General features: G+C 37.5%; 1 protein-coding gene across 1 annotated transcript in view; it reads left to right on the forward strand.

Moving 5' to 3' along the window:
* Positions 1–210: 210 nt before the first annotated feature.
* LOC133631147 (tyrosine-protein kinase CSK) overlaps positions 211–16,914 on the forward strand; it is a 118,412-nt gene continuing 101,708 nt past the window's right edge. Inside the window, exon 1 of the mRNA XM_062023252.1 lies at positions 211–477. The gene's annotated coding sequence lies outside the window, so the exon portion shown is untranslated. The remainder of the gene's footprint in view (positions 478–16,914) is intronic.

The raw sequence follows: 16,914 nt of genomic DNA on the forward strand, positions 1-16,914 counted from the left end.
CCAACACAGTTGCTATATAACGAAATGTGAGATGGGTTTTAACAATTAGTAAGACTTAAAAGCATAATTTCTTCATTCGAACGCGTTTGGGTAATGCTCGTGTTTAAATGCAAGACGTTAGAGGAGAAATGCAAGTAACAAGTCCGCCATCGGTTGATTGTGTCACCTGTTGGCCGCCGGGTTGTGCTGGTGGACCGTTAAGTGGGCCCCCACTACTCCGTCTGCGCATGCGCGGTGCAGGACGGCGCGGAGACCATTTCCTCCAAAGCAGCAGCAGGCCTCGTCGCCACAACATCACTCCCGAGTATGACAGCCTGCAACGCGGACTAGCGTCACGTCCAAACACGCAAGCGGCGTTTCGGGATTGTGGAGAAAAAGCAACCGACGCCAAACCCGGATGCCGCCCGCAGGAAGCACCCCAATGGGCCGCCATCGCTAATTTGTCGCAGCCGCAGCGGGATCCTTTTTCTGGAGGGGGTGAGTTTTTGTTTATGTCTCCTCCTCTTGTCCTAGCATTGAAGGCTACTCTATAATCGCTTTAAATCGACTTACGTCTCATTAAAAATGTGATTAAAGTGTATTTTTCTGCTCTAGCTTCACGTCGCTAGCGAGCTTCAAAGTAGTGCGTTACCGTTAGCCGCTAGCCAACACAACACAATACTCATGCATTAGCAAACACAATTACACAATGTGGACGCTTTTGCAACACAAAAGTGTGGAACACGCGAGAAAATACACTAGGATAGTGTTGTCTGTACCCACGCAGCCCCTGATTCCATAATCGGACACACTGCAAGCGGAAAAAGGCTTTGTGGTCTCCCCTGCGTTCTGACAGGACAATTGTTGCCATGATTTGCATCATTTTCATTAAAATCCCGTATGATTAAAGAAGGCAAATGCAAAAAATAAAGTAAAAATGCACTTCCACATGTACTGACGAGAACAAACCCTTTTTCACCAAGTACCATCTCAGAAAACACTTAACTCTCCAAGTACCACCGTTGTGACCCAACATTTGAATACAGTAGCGCAATAGACCTAAGTATTCTTGAAAAACAAGGCTGAGGTTTTAATTATTTAAGTATTTTTCATAGTTTTGACCACCAAAACATTACTCAAACAATGCACAAACATCTCTATATACAGTACATCAGGGGTCACCAACGCGGTGCCCGCGGGCACCAGGTCGCCCGTAAGGACCAGATGAGTCGCCTGCTGGCCTGTTCTAAAAATAGCAGCACTTACCAGTGAGCTGCCTCTATTTTTAAAATGTTATTTATTTACTAGCAAGCTGGTCTCGCTTTGCTCGACATTTTTAATTCTAAGAGAGACAAAACTCAAATGGAATTTGAAAATCCAAGAAAATATTTTAAAGACTTGGTTTTCACTTGTTTAAATAAATTCATGTATTTTTTTACTTTGCTTCTTATAACTTTCAGAAGGACAATATTTTAAAGACTTGGTTTTCACTTGTTTAAATAAATTCATGTATTTTTTTACTTTGCTTCTTATAACTTTCAGAAAGACAATTTTAGAGAAAAAATACAACCTTAAAGATGATTTTAGGATTTTTAAACACATATACCTTTTTACCTTTTAAATTCCTTCCTCTTCTTTCCTGACAATTTAAATCAATGTTCAAGTAAATTTATTTTTTTTACTTTAAAGAATAATGAATACATTTTACTTTAATTCTTCATTTTAGCTTCTGTGTTTTCGACGAAGAATATTTGTGAAATATTTCTTCAAACTTATTATGATTTAAAATTCAAAAAAATTATTCTGGCAAAACCAAAAAATCTGTAGAATCAAATTTAAATCTTATTTCAAAGTCTTTTGAATTTCTTAAACATTTTGTTCTGGAAAATCTAGAATAAATAATGATTTGTCTTTGTTTGAAATATAGCTTGGTCCAATTTATTATATATTCTAACAAAGTGCAGATTGGATTTTAACCTATTTAAAACATGTCATCAAAATTCTAAAATTAATCGTAATCAGGAAAAATTACTAATGAGGTTCCATAAATTATTTTTTAAATTTTTATATATATATATATATATATATATATATATATATATAAATAAAGTGTTGCATATTGATATTTATCTATTTCTATATATATTTATTGTGAGAAATCATTAAGATGATCAGTGTTTCCACAAAGATAAATATCATTAATTATTAATAATAACATAGAGTTAAAGGTAAATTGAGCAAATTGGCTATTTCTGGCAATTTATTTAAGTGTGTATCAAACTGGTAGCCCTTCGCATTAATCAGTACCCAAGAAATAGCTCTTGGTTTCAAAAAGGTTGGGGACCCCTGCAATACATATTTACAGACTTCTTTGCCGTACCACAGTTTGAGAATAACCGGACTTGAATTATGTAAATATTCAGCATTTGTACTTAAATCTGCAGCCTATATTGTGCTTTTATTTTGCATTCAACGGCTCTTACTTCTTCATGTACTGACAAGAACAGTGGTTCTCAAACCTTTTTCTCCAAGTACCACCTTTATGACCAACATTTAAATACAGTAGCGCAGTAGTATTCCTGAAAAACAAGGCAGAGGTTTTATTGTGGTTTTATTGTTTTATTGTGCTTTTATTTTGCATTCAATGGCTCTTACTTCTTCATGTACTGACAGAACAGTGGTTCTCAAACCTTTTTCACCAAGTACCACCTCAGAAAACACTTAACTCTCCAAGTACCCTCGTTATGACCAACATTTAAATACAGTAGCACAGTAGGCATAAGTATTCTCGGAAAAACAAGGCAGAGGTTTTTATTTTTGAAGCCTTTTTCATAGTTTCGACCACCAAAACATTACACAAACAATGCACAAACATCTCCATATGCAGTACATATTTACAGACTTCTTTGCCGTACCACAGTTTGAGAATAACCGGACTACAATTATGTAAATATTCAGCATTTGTACTTAAATCTGCAGTCTATATTGTGCTTTTATTTTGCATTCAATAGCTCGAGATGATATAAATCAATCAAATGTTATTTATATAGCCCTTAATGACAAATGTCTTAAAGGGCTGCACAAACCACGACGACTTCCTCGGATCTGGTCCCACATCAGGGCAAAACACAATTTGTTTAAATATAGTGTCCTAATAAAGGAAAAAATACAACTGTACAAAAGAAAAAGAAAACATGTAAGAACACAAATTATGACGATCTGACATATTGGTTTGCTAATAAGTGAACAAATACAAACTAACAACTGTACAAAAGAAAAAGAAAACATGTAAAAACACTAATTATGACGATCACATTGAACACTTAACAATAACCTCTTAAAGTTAAGGTGCAAAAATAAGGAATATGTAAGAAATACTTAATAAAGTGTAACAAAATAGTGCAAAATGTAAACAGAGAGAAACCTGAGGAGAACTATTTTCTGTGCCAGGAAGTTAGGGAGAGCACGACAAATGTGGTGTGGTATTACAGTGTTTCCCATAAACTGCCAAGATACCTGTGGCGATGGGGGCGTGGCTATGGGCGTGGTCACCATGACATCATCGAGTAATTTGCATAATTTACTACAATGATATGATTTTCTCTAGAAAGGCTCAAAAAATGTATACTTACTAATTAATAATAACAGTTTTGTTTTAAACGTCCATCCATCCATCCATCCATCCATTTTACAATATAATTACAACACTTTATGTACATATTTATATACAGATTTGAACAATAAGTTATTCACTGAAATATATTTATTAATTGTGGTTCTTACAAAAAATATATCTTATAAAAATATAAATGCTAAAATGTCTCTTAAAGCTCTGCCCCTTTAATTAGTGCATACTAAATAATTTAACGTTAGCCTACTACTACAACCATATTATTTCCCAGCAACATAAAGTGAGGCAGAGGTGTCCTGCCACAGTCAGTAACAAATAAACAGAAAACAGTAGTGGTGGTAGATAGACACAAAGCTTCATCAAACATCTGATCCACTGAACAAAGAGCTCTAAAAATCTTGATCCTACACTTCTCTTTTGTAAAGTAAATCTGAACAGCCGATATGGGCATCTACATCAACTATATGATTTGCCTGAGAAGCTTGACAGGACACAAAAAAATAAAATAAATACAAAAATATATATATATATATATTTTTTTTTTGTGGCGGGCCGCCACAAATAAATGAATGTGCGGGAAACACTGTATTACCGGTCTTGGTGGGGCTTTGCATAATTTCCAGACCACATTGGTTCGACTATGGTCTGTTTTAAAACATCCAAAAACCCGTCGAGGTGACTTTTCCTGTTTTATCCACAATTTCTTCATTTTTACTTTCTTTTCTCATTCCATGCAAAGAATCGACCGCGAGACAACACGATGGCGCAACTAAACGTGATAGTTGATACTTGTACCTGATTGGCTGCGAGTGTGTCCCTCACACTGATCAGTGATCACTTCCTGCGTTGCCCAGTTACCAGAGAGCAAATGCTTTTGTTCATGCAACCAACCTTGCTTTGCAACTTCCATTTTCTTTTGCCGAAGAAGAACAATTATGTAACGTTTCATCGAACAGATATCTATTGGGATATATATTGATATCGTTTTATCAACCAACCCCATGACAATAGTGTTTTGCTGTTGTGAAGAACCTAATTTAAAAAAGAATGGACAAAGATCCTCTATATCATGGGTCCTCCACCTTTTTTGTTTAATCTGGGCATTATATTCACGGACCGGCCTTCCACGTGTGGCAGATAAATATAGCAAATAAGTGCATGAAAAATGAATACATGGAAAAAAACTCACCATAACGTTTAATTAGTGGGAGCCCCTGGCCTTTCTTTTCCTTTTGCAAAAAAGCTCTCTATAGACTTATTTTTTACTCATTTTTGCTAGTAGTAGGCTTTTTTTGGCATTAGTATCTGATGGGTAATAGGTGATACATCACATTTAAAGACAAGAGCATGGATATATAATAAAGCTAGAAATACTTGCCATTAGTTCCAATAGATTTCTGTGGATTTCTATTTCCATTCTAAAAGTTATGTACTTTAACACTTTAACTTACTAGGCCAAAGGAGATGTGTATTTTCTTCCTTCAGCACAATTATTATGTGCAACAATTTTGCACTTCTCCATCTTTGACTACTATAACAGGCTTGGGTAATTATTTTGACTCAGAATGGAATTTTAAATGTTTCTATGAATGATAAAACACTGAATATTGACAACATATGAACGTCACAACCCCTCTCGATCAACTTATTTTACAATCAAGCTAATCACAACCAAAATGCAACAAACACAGCGAAATATGAACGCGAAGGGTAAAAAAGCCCACCTACTATCTGATATCTGATATGTCACTAAGCTTTAGAACTTTGTTGTAAAAATCTCCTTCCACGTCTGTCCCTGACAACCGCATTTCAGGCTGGCTGCTCTGGAAACACTCCTCACCCACGCTGCTTGGTGCCTCGTCTGAGCTGCCGTGACTTAGATGATCATAGTAACTAGTACATCATGCGAAAGCACAAATTCCAACCATTGAAATACTTTGTATAGTTCAACACTTCCGGTCATTTGAAAACATCACTGCCCATTATAATGGCAGCTACGGTTTCCATCGTAAAGATGTAAAAAAAAATATTTGGGAATGTCTGGTGGGCCAGATTGAAAAGCTTAACGAGCCGCATGCAGCCCCCGGGCCATAATTTACCCAGGTCTGATCTATGGTCACTTTGTTCCTGATCTGCCCCGATCTTCGGTCATCAACCTGCCGCAGAGTACAGAAGGAACCTAGCTTTTAGCTACGATTTGGCACCTTTACATGTTTGTTTATGTGCATTGTCCCATTTAACAAAGATGTAACAAATATAGCAAATGGTGACTTCCTATCAGGAGTTTTATATTACATCCATGAACCAGCTTATTGGTGTGTCTGGTGGGACTGGCGAAAGTTAAGTAGGAGAAAATGCGGTCTGTTATAAATTATTTAATGTCTCGGTGCAGCCCAGTAGCAAATGCGTAACAGACCGGTGCAGATCGCCGGACCGGTGGTTGGGGACCACTGCTGTATATGACAGGAGTGTACTGCAGTGCCGACTGCAAAAATGTAGAAAACCTAAAACCAGTGAAGTTGGCATGTTGTGTAAATCATGAATAAAAACAGAATACAATGATTTTCAAATCCTTTTCAACCTATATTCTGCACGTGTTACAACAGCGTGGCCTCGTAGTAAAAGAGTGCAGGTACTAGACTGGCCTGCCTGTAGTCCAGACCTGTCTCCCATTGAAAATGTGTGGCGCATTATGACGTGTAAAAACGGAGACCCCGGACTGTTGAACAACTTAAGCCGTACATCAAGCAAGAATGGCAAATAATTCCACATGAAAAGCTTCAAAAATTGGTCTCCTCAGTTCCCAAATGTTTACTGAGTGTTGTTCAAAGAAAAGGCCATGTAACACAGTGGTAAAAATGCCCCTCTGCCAATTTGTTTGCAATGTGTTGCTGCTATGAAATTCTAAGTTAATGATTATTTGCAAAAACAAATTAAGTATCTCAGTTCGAATATCAAATATCTTGTCTTTGCAGTCTATTCAATTGAATATAAGTTGAAAAGGATTTGCAAATCATGGTATTCTGTTTTTATTTACGATTTACACACCGTGCCAACTTCACTGGTTTTGGGTTTTGTAAAACAAAGATCTACTACATGACATGTGTGCTTTGTTGTTTTAAAAGTACCAGGTCACCTGTTGAATAGTTTTCATATATCTTTAGTGGACTGGTTGAAAAACAATACACTATGTTGTCCTGCAGATTGTTAAAAATAGCCTATAGTAATAATACAAATAATAATAATGTTTGTCGTTTCTGGGTTATTGCACACAAACAAGCCATACGAGGCTTTGGGGGACTTGATTGAGTAAAAATCCCATTGCTGAATGTTTTATGAACTCGACCTGATGCTGTTCTCGCACTTCCTGTCTCTTGTGCTTTAAAGTGTGCGACTGAAGAAATGATCTGTACATACCTTTGCAAGCTGCAACGTGACCGCCGAGCACTTTTGCCACAGTCTTTCTTTCTTGGTAGCGTCTGCAGCTTTTTGCACAACACAACGTAAACACGTGTTGCATAGAGCTCAGATCTTTGTGCATCAAGCATGATTAACTCCTTTCAATGTGAAGCTGTTTGAGCTTACTTTCACTTAAATGTCGGGGGAAACTATGATGTTGTACTTGAATATAGTTCACATGTTTTAATTTACTGTTGAACTGGGGTTTGGATGCTTTTTTTTTATGTCTGTAGCTTTAAGGCTAATGAGTTGTATGTTTTTGCCTTCAGGGGACCCATGTCCACATATTGGTGGTAGGCAATCAAAGGGTTGTTTTATTTTGGAGGGCAGGAATTGTAACAAAGGTGTGTAATAAGAGTTGTTTACTATTGGCAAGTGAGCCACAGTTCAGGCACATTGTCTCTCTCAGCTTTTTTTTGTTGTTCCTGCGGCAAAGTACCTAGGCGGTCCTTTTTAATGATTCAATCAGCGCTGGGCGATAAAACAGTATCAGTATGTATCGCTATAGACTTGTAATTGATATCAAAATATAAGTTCGCTAAAACGTTCAATCATTATTTTCTTCTTCCTCGAAATAAACCACAAGTTGCTAAGCAAGATTAGTTGCGTTAACAAAGGCACTCGCTCTCTGGTAACCATTAAGCAATGCAGGAAGTTGACTTTTCCTTTCTGCCTTGATAGCTGAGGTGATTATCATCAGAGGAAGGTTACATTTTAAATACAAATGTTTACATGTAATGTTTACATTTCTCCTTGGTCCTAAAAAATCAATAATTATCGATATGGACCGATGCAAAACACATTGTGATATTGCCTAGCCCTAGATTCAAAGTATTGTGCTTGTGGCCATATCCAGGTTAACGTGATTGTTTCCTTTTTTAAGCACCTTTGATGTCCGTGTAAACAAAGCTACTGATCTCTCACAGCCAGGTGGGTGTGTCAGTGTTTGGCACGCACACCCACACACCTACAAAGGAAAAAAAAAAAAAGTCTGGAATTTTAATGTGTTGCTTTTGTGGAGGCTGACCCACTGCTGTTAATAACACGTCTTCAATACTTGAACACAGAAGGCCAAGTCACGCTGTGTTTGCAAGGTCGGCATATTGCACCTTGTTGTCTGCCCCTGCGACGGAGACGTTATCGACGTGCATTAAGCATGGCCGCCTCCTGAGTGCATTTGGAAGTGGGATTATGTATCTTCGGAACGCGATCTTTATTTATGCCTGACAGCTATGATTCGAGTTTCCCTTCCTGCTGTGTTGCGGCGCACGGGCCTCATTGGCATGCAGAGCTGAGGCTGGGACGTGTTCTCGCAAATGCCGTCCGGCATGTCACCTTTCTGCTTGGTCGTCATAGAAACCTACTACATTCACAACAACCTGATGTTGTGGCGGGAAGGTCGACATAGTGAAGAGTAGAGGTGGGAATCTTTGGGCACTTCACGATTCGATTACGATTGCGATTCGATTAAAAAATCGATTATTGATGCATCTTTAATTTATGTAAAATGATGCAGTTTTACGTTACGTTTCACTAAATAAGCTTATATCACTTGCAACTTTAAAAAACAATTCATTTGGATCAAGAAACGGTTAAATGAATTCCCCCCACATTTATTAAATTAATGGAAATGTGTGCAATTAATAAAGGAGCTGGTCGGATGTCTCGCTGAAGTCAGCCAAATTTTAGAACCGTCTGCATTACTTTTACAATAAATAAATCGATTATTGACGTTTACTAATCGATTCTATAATCGTCCATGTCGGAATTGCCATGCATCTAAAAATCGATTATTTCCCCCCACCTCTAGTGAAGAGTCAATGGTGCCGGAGTAATATGTATGCCACACCAGTAGTTTGCAACGGCATACCTTTGTATAAACAAACATAAAACCTGTACTAACTCGGGATGCACAAAATATTTTTTTTTCAAACAGATACCAATATCTTTCTGCTCTTCAAGACCGATACTGATAACCAATAACTAATATCTATTATTTTTTTTTAGATTTAGATGAACTGTAGTTTGTGCATCCCTGGCAGTAGGAAAGACTCAAAAGTGGATTTTGCAAACGGTAGCTAATGGATTTGTCCTGACAAAAGTAGTAGGGATGTAAAAGTTTTTTGTAACGATTCCTAATCAATTCACAAAAATCGATAAAAATATATGTATGTATAATTCATTTATTTTTAAAATCTGTCCTGTCCAGCCACTCAGGCAAATCATATTGTTGATGTAGATGTCCATATCTGCTTTATAGATTTACTTAAGAAAAGAGAAGAGTTGGATACTTTTCTTACTGCCTTATTTGTATTTGACTTTATTAAATGTTTGGGTAGCATTTTTGTTAAACAAAACACGGTGGAACAGGGGTTAGTGTATGTGGCTCACAATACGAAGGTCCTAAATTCAATCCCGGGCTCGGGATCTTTCTGTGTGGAGTTTGCATGTTCTCCCCGTGACTGTGTGGGTTCCCTTTGGGTACTCCGGCTTCCTCCCACCTCCAAAGACATGCACCTGGGGATAGGTTGATTGGCAACACTAAATTGGCCCTAGTGTGTGAATGTGAGTGTGAATGTTGTCTGTCTATCGGTGTTGGCCCTGTGATGAGGTGGCGACTTGTCCAGGGTGTACCCCGCCTTCTGCCCAAATACAGCTGAGATAGGCTCCAGCAGCCCCTGCGACCCCGAAAGGGACACGCGGTAGAAAATGGGTTGACGGATGGAAAAGCAGTTTTCTCTCAAGTAATATAAAAATGATCAGAGCTGTTTATTATATGGAGGAATGTAGTTAATCAATGAACTGGCACCAAATGTTATTGAAAAATAATTGATATTGAATTGAGAATTTAATCGTATGATGGCTAAAGATTCACAGCCCTAAAATCGAATATCGTTAACGAGGGTAAAGAATTTAATATTCAAGACCTTTTATTGTCATATGCATAGTTAAACAGTTTTGCCATACAAGGAAAACCTTACTTTGCTAGTCCGCCCGAGTTGGTCGTCCAGGGTCATCATTTTCTTGATGAAATCACAGATGACTTTAGCCCTCTGGTTGTCTCTTGTAAACATTTTTTTTTTGCACTTTTTAAATGCAGCAGCAGTCTTTGCGACGAGCTTTGGGGCAGCTTCTTTGGCAGAAGGCGTCTTTGTAGTCTTCCAAAACACTGTCATAGTGGTGCTGACATTTCTGGTGGTGTATAAGGTTTGGCGTGTTGAAGGCTAGCGTGATGTTGTTTCACTCCTTGTGGAATGTTTGGTGAACAATGACACACTGTCTTCCTCTAAAACAGTGAATTCCCACATGATTGACGCCATGTTTGTTTACAGCGAGCTCAGGAGACATTAACAACAGGCTTACAGCACGCATGTAGGAGAAAAGGAGCGCTTGATTTGCTCACTTTAACCCACCTACAGAATAGTACTAGTAATATTGGAGAGTTATTTTCAAATCGTTGCCGTTTTTTTTGTCTTTCGAGTTTTCAGCGTGATGTCATATTTCTTCTTACCAACCCGACATTTATCATGCAGCCCTTGAACTACTGGTAATTCTTCTCCTAGCAGTGGAAAGGTTTACCAAATCCACAGTTCGGGTCTTGTCATTGTTACGTGACACGGTTTTCAGTTTGTTGTTCATTTTCAGACACCAGAATACAATATATACCCCAATAATCCACCATTAACATTTATCAATTTTGATTCTTACATAATTCCCGTATGAAATTAAACTTAAAACGGTCTTCCAAAAACTCTGAGCCTTCAATTAGTGTAAACAAAAAATGTAATCATACAATCTTTACAACCACGTTAAATATACCATCAACATTAGGTGAAGCACAAGCTTCATCTGCACTAGAATTTTCTTTGTTTAAATCAAAACCAAAATGTTCGTTATTTAAAAGCAAGAATATGGATTCTGGGCGAATATCTCAACATCAATGGTATTAATCGAAATAACAGAGGCAATTACCAATGCAAAAGATGGTAAACAATGTGCATCTGCAGTATTCATGGATCTAACAAAAGTATTTACACAATTAATAGTAATATCTTAATGAATTAGAATGGTATGGCATCAGAGGGTTGGTCTTGGACCTGATAAAAAGTTATTTAGCCAACAGGAAGCAATACGTGAAGTTAGGTGAAAATATGTCATTAGAGCTAGATATATCTTGCTGTGTACTCCTAGGATCAATACTGGGACAAAAACTGTTCTATCAGTATAAACAACATTTGCAAAGTTACAAAATACTTAGTTTTGTTTGCAGACGACACAACTGTGTTTTGCCCGGGAGAGAACACGAAGAAGCTAATACAGATAACGAAAAAAATGAAAAAATAAAGAGATGGTTTGACAAAATCAGATTATCTTTGATTCACAGTAAAACTAAAATAATGCTTTTCGGTAACAGTAGAAGACAAAGTCAAATACAAATAGACGGAAAATACATCGAAATTGTAAAATAAACCACATTTTTTGGTGTGTAACAACATTGATGAGAAAATGATCAGGACATCTCATATAAAAAGATATACGACATAAAGTGGCAATAAATATTAATTAAGCAGAATATGTACTTGACCAAAAATCTCTTTATGTTCTTTACTGCTCGCTAGTGTTACCGTATCTGAGTTATTGGGCAGAATTATGGAGAAATAATTACAAAAATGCTTTTCATTCACTAACAGTGTTACAAAAAAGATCAGTTCGAATAATACATGATGTTGGATATAGAGGACATACAAACCCTCTATTTACTAAATCAAACATATTGAAATTCAATGACTTGGTGCATATAAAAACAGCTGAAATTATGTACAAAACAAACTATAACCTGCTACCCAAGAATGTACAACAATTTTTCCAAAAAAAAAACTAACTTAAAACATTTGTATGAACGTACAACACTTAAAACCTTAGTATTTGGTAGTAAATTATGGAATGGATTAAGGAAAGACGTTAATGTACTAATGATACAGTTTAGTAGGCTGTTCAAATTTAAAAGTGCTTACAAAGTACAGGAAGAAGAATTTGGAGAGACACCTTCAACTTTATTGAAAAGGAGATATTCCTCATCTCAGTATGTTTATCATGACTGACTTAATTATATATTCCAAGAACTGCTATACTAACAATTCACTAATATAAATTGTGTTACAAAAAAAGAGCAAGTTCCCTGAAGTGAGAAAAGGGTAGAATTAAATAAGCTTTGCTTCTTCCTGCTCCTTTTCAGACATGTTGTACAGAGAAATGATGTGATGCATCATGTGAACCCTCACAATATCTTTGGCCAGTATGTCAAGTCAAAGCATAATCATTGTGTCCCATAAACGTACCAAGGTGTGTTTTAAGTACAGAGTGCTTATTTTATTTAGCTATGCATGGTGCAATCGTATGTGCACAATATGTAATATTTATTACTCCTTTTTAATTTTTCAGTGCATTTTACTTTGGTTGCTTTATGTAAAAACGGCACTGCTAATGTTTCAGTTGCTCTATGCTCTTACTGTATACCCTTCACTTACTTCCTCCCACACTGTTGAGTGTGTTAGGCATGTCCTCCACAGTGTTCTTTCATGTTTCCCTCTTGTTTTTATGTGTTTTTACCTTTTTGGTTTTAACCAACGAGGGGTGGCACTTTTGGGACTTTTGTGCTACTTTAAGATTAAGATTAAAGTACCAATGATTGTCACTAAAATACTTTTTTGTGGACTTTTTGAATCTGCATTGCAATCGCATAATTTCCCCATTATGGGACAATAAAGGTCTATTCTAACCTACTTTTTATTTTTTTATTTTTTTTTAAACCTTTTAATTATTTTTTACTAAAGCAGATTTTGCGCACAGCACTGTTATTGTGGAGTCTGGAATGGAAGCATGCTGCCGTATTTATTGCTACTATATTTTTGTGTGGTGACAAAACTCCATGCTGTTTTGAAATAATAAAACACACTTCTCAAGTTGAGGCTGATGTGTATGATGTGCTGCAGGTGTATGTGTTGTCCTGGCTAGCTTTAGCTTCCTAGTTTGTTCGCAGACTTAGCTGGTCTTTCAAATGGCTGTTTCCACATTGTTTAGTTCGGAAGGGGGCTGTAGGTGTTTTGGGGGACGAATGGAGCCAACTCTCCCAGGCTAATGTTCCTTCTTCTCACGATGACAGCATTCACGTCACAATTATGTTAATTTCCATGACAGTATTCATATGTTCCTTGCTAAACAGATTCTGTTTTCATTGGCCGTTTCTGTGATTCCTACTTTGTCTCACGATGAATAAAAACCGTATTCGAAGCAACATCTAAATTTATTTCATAAACCATTCCATCCCCATCTTCTATTAGTAAATATATTTTGTAAGTGTTTATTTGTATAACTTAATTGTTTCCAAACGGTGTCTGTATAATGGCAGTAAAACGGCTGATCAAACAAAACAGTGGTCATCGTCATGGACCCACTAGCTGCGAAAGCTAGCTCTCCAATCAACTATACAAACTCAGTAACTCCATGGTGACGTTTTGGTGAATTTACGAAAGTGAAACAATACAAAAAGGATGCCATTGTAAGTTTATAATACTAACAAAGACACTGCCAAATGAGTTAGCAAATGATCTAATGCTAACAACGCTAGCTTCATTACATCACGATAGCGTGCACAAATATGCATGAAAACACTTCTACAAACATCACACATGGGACGATTTAGTAAGTAAGAATTGTTTTAGTTATATTGTAAACATTACAAACATTGTTTGGAATTATGGATGAGGAATTCATACGAGGAGAAACACTATGGACGGCTAGAAGTCGGAGCACATATGCATGAAAACATGCATATCTTCTTATTTACTAAGAATTGTTTTAGTTGTATTGTAAACCTTACAAACATTGCTTGGAATGATGGATGAGGAATTCATACGAGTATAAACACTATGGACGGCTAGAAGTCGGAACAGAACTCCTACTTCCAATTGAAAGCTCAGTTTAAACAGAATGGGCAATGCATCGCCTGCATTGAGCGAACTTGTACGAAAGATGGCGCCATAGCACAAACAATATCACACCTATTCAGTGCCTTTGCTTGTTTTTTTTAAATAAAACTATTTGCTTTATGGCCATCTGCAAAGAAAAATCCACAAATTAGCCTCAACCTTTTATGAGCCGCAGAGCTCAAAGCATAGGAAAAGAGTAACTGCTTATAGTCCGGAATTTACAGTAAGTCTTGTTAGTGCCGGGTCAAAAACATTGGCATTAAAGCGAGATGTACATTGTTACACATGAACCAACCATTTGTTCTGTTGTGGCTGTGTACTGCTGTATACTTTTGAAATTTGGTAATAGTATCTCTCCAATTATTAGCGCCCCACCCTCTTTGTGGTCTTGGCAAATAAACGCCTTTAATTACTGCATTTATGATGGTTTGAATTTGTTGTAATGAAGCACCATGACTTCTGTCTATTGCCCTCTACTGATGCACACACTGACTGATGCGGGCATGGAAGGCAGGCGACTAATCAAGAGACAGCCTCGAGTCACGTCCACAAAGCTCCTCTTCTGAAGGCCGACCCCCTAAAACTGCCTGCAGCTGAGCTTGGCCATGCTTAGGTGCTCCGCAGGGAGGTGTAATGGATCCTCCTCCGCGGATGCACTCTCATTGCCCGTTTGAAGCCCATCCAAAAGTCTGCTGACTTCGACACAAAGAGGAGCTTCTATTTGGCCTGTTTGCTGCAAGGCCGTGTCTTTAATCAGCGAGCGCAATGCCAGCAGAGCAGGGATTTATCATAGTGGCTCTTTTGCAGCGCTTGGCACCGTGCTCGTGCTTACAAGCAACAGGACATCTCAGACGTAGTCTGCATAGTGAAGCGGATCATTTATTTACTTTATGGCCGCCTGACGGGGAGTGTTAGTCGCTGTAAACTACCCCGCCTTGTCTCATGCATATACTTTGTTTACATTCGGGTTTATATACTGCAGTTGTGTAATAGAGTACACCATACCCCCTTTATTGAAGAGGGCGGATATACTGTAAATGAGAACAGCACTTTTTACCTTCGCCAAACAGTTTTTATTGAAGTTTATTGGCGGAGTGACAAGATTATGCAAAGGCTGTGCAACACACTTAACCTTTTTAAAAAAACATTTCTCCATCAAACTGTAATTATTTATTACACTGTGTACAGCTGTAGAGCAACACCAAACTTTAATCGATTAATCTATAAATGATTTTTACAATTAACCGGTTTAATTTATTTTTGTATCTATAGGTGGTGTAGTAGTGCAACACATTTTATGGAGGAATTCCCTAAAAAAACCCAACTACAAATACGGATGGGTACTGAATCCGGTACTTTTTTTTTGCCACCAACCGAATCATGTAAATCCAACAGTGCCATGTTTTGGTACCGGCTTTTCACACTTTGGCATTTGGCGATCACTCCAGCAGCACTGAGAGCAAATTCAGCCAAACTACCTCTAGGTAATATTGCAATTTTCTAATGCCAACAAAGGAATTGATGCAGAAAACGCTCTAACATAAGACAAGTAAGGCTTCACTTTTCCACAAATCCGTTAGCTTGACGCTAATATACATTGGCTTTGCTATTGACATGCTACTGATTATTATTAGTGATTTAAATGGCTATTTCAACACCTCCAAATTTATCAGTGAAAACTACATCTAAGATGCACATTATAATCAAACATTTGCTGTAATAAGTACAATCCTTACAGTGCTACTACTTTGTAGGACACGACGACAGAAATGACCAACACACCATAAACTATACACTACTGCCATCTAATGTCTTGGATTTACTTGGGTCACACTTGCAAATGATACTCAGAAATGTGATAATAAAACAAGATAACTGGACAGCAGTTATCATAATCAACTCATTTTTGAATGATGCAAAAATTTGAATTTACTATCAAAAACTATTATTATTTAATAACACACACAAAAGTACAGAACATTGGTACCATCGATTCCTAGGTACTGTGAACTGTACCCATCCCTACCTACAAATGTACTTTTGTCTTGACACTTTAAATGCTCATTGTTTTGTCTGATTAAAGAAAAAAAAATCTAAATGATTTACAGAGCCATTTTACTTCTGCAATCTTGGAGAATCACCCTTGATGCCTTTTTAAGTGCTCGTGCATCGCAGGGGTGCAGCTGTGAAAAGTCATTTTACTCATTTGCACAGTTTAAAGAGCATCGTGTTGTTTTTCTATAAATATGACAGTGGACATGTCTATGACCTTTCCCTCCAAAGGCTCGTTTTCTACGGTGGCCTGTACGGTATCAGGGTTTTATGCTTTCAATTCCTATACCAACCATACATAAGTGAGATGAGCCAATAAAATGTATACATTACCAGGGCTGGAAATTAACCACGGCAGTTGCCGTGACCGCCCTTGTCATTTGCTGTAATGCCCTAAAAATTGACCGACATTTACGACAACAACATGCCTTGACCGCCCTTGACTTTTTACTTGTTAATGAAGTAGGGATGTAACGACAAACGGTATAATGATAGACAACGGTAAAATTCCAGACGGTTAGTAACACCGTTTAAATTTTTATTTACCGAAAAGCTGTCATTTAGTAATGCATTTTAGGCAACTGCTTACTTCCTGAATACTGAAGCGCCGCAGAGTATGTGCATGCGCACTTTAGCCGTTCGGCTTGGGAAACATGGCGGCGACTCCATGGACTTTGTTTTGAAAATGTTCCCTCAGCTTCGTTTCAATCGCTTCTACTTCTGTGGAGTCTCGGTGTGCGATTAAGAGCGCTAGGAGAACAATATTTGATGTTGCAGTTTCATTTTGAACGTGCAGCTAGCGTC

The sequence above is a fragment of the Entelurus aequoreus genome, linkage group LG02, assembly GCF_033978785.1.
Source record: "Entelurus aequoreus isolate RoL-2023_Sb linkage group LG02, RoL_Eaeq_v1.1, whole genome shotgun sequence".
NCBI lineage: Eukaryota > Metazoa > Chordata > Actinopteri > Syngnathiformes > Syngnathidae > Entelurus > Entelurus aequoreus.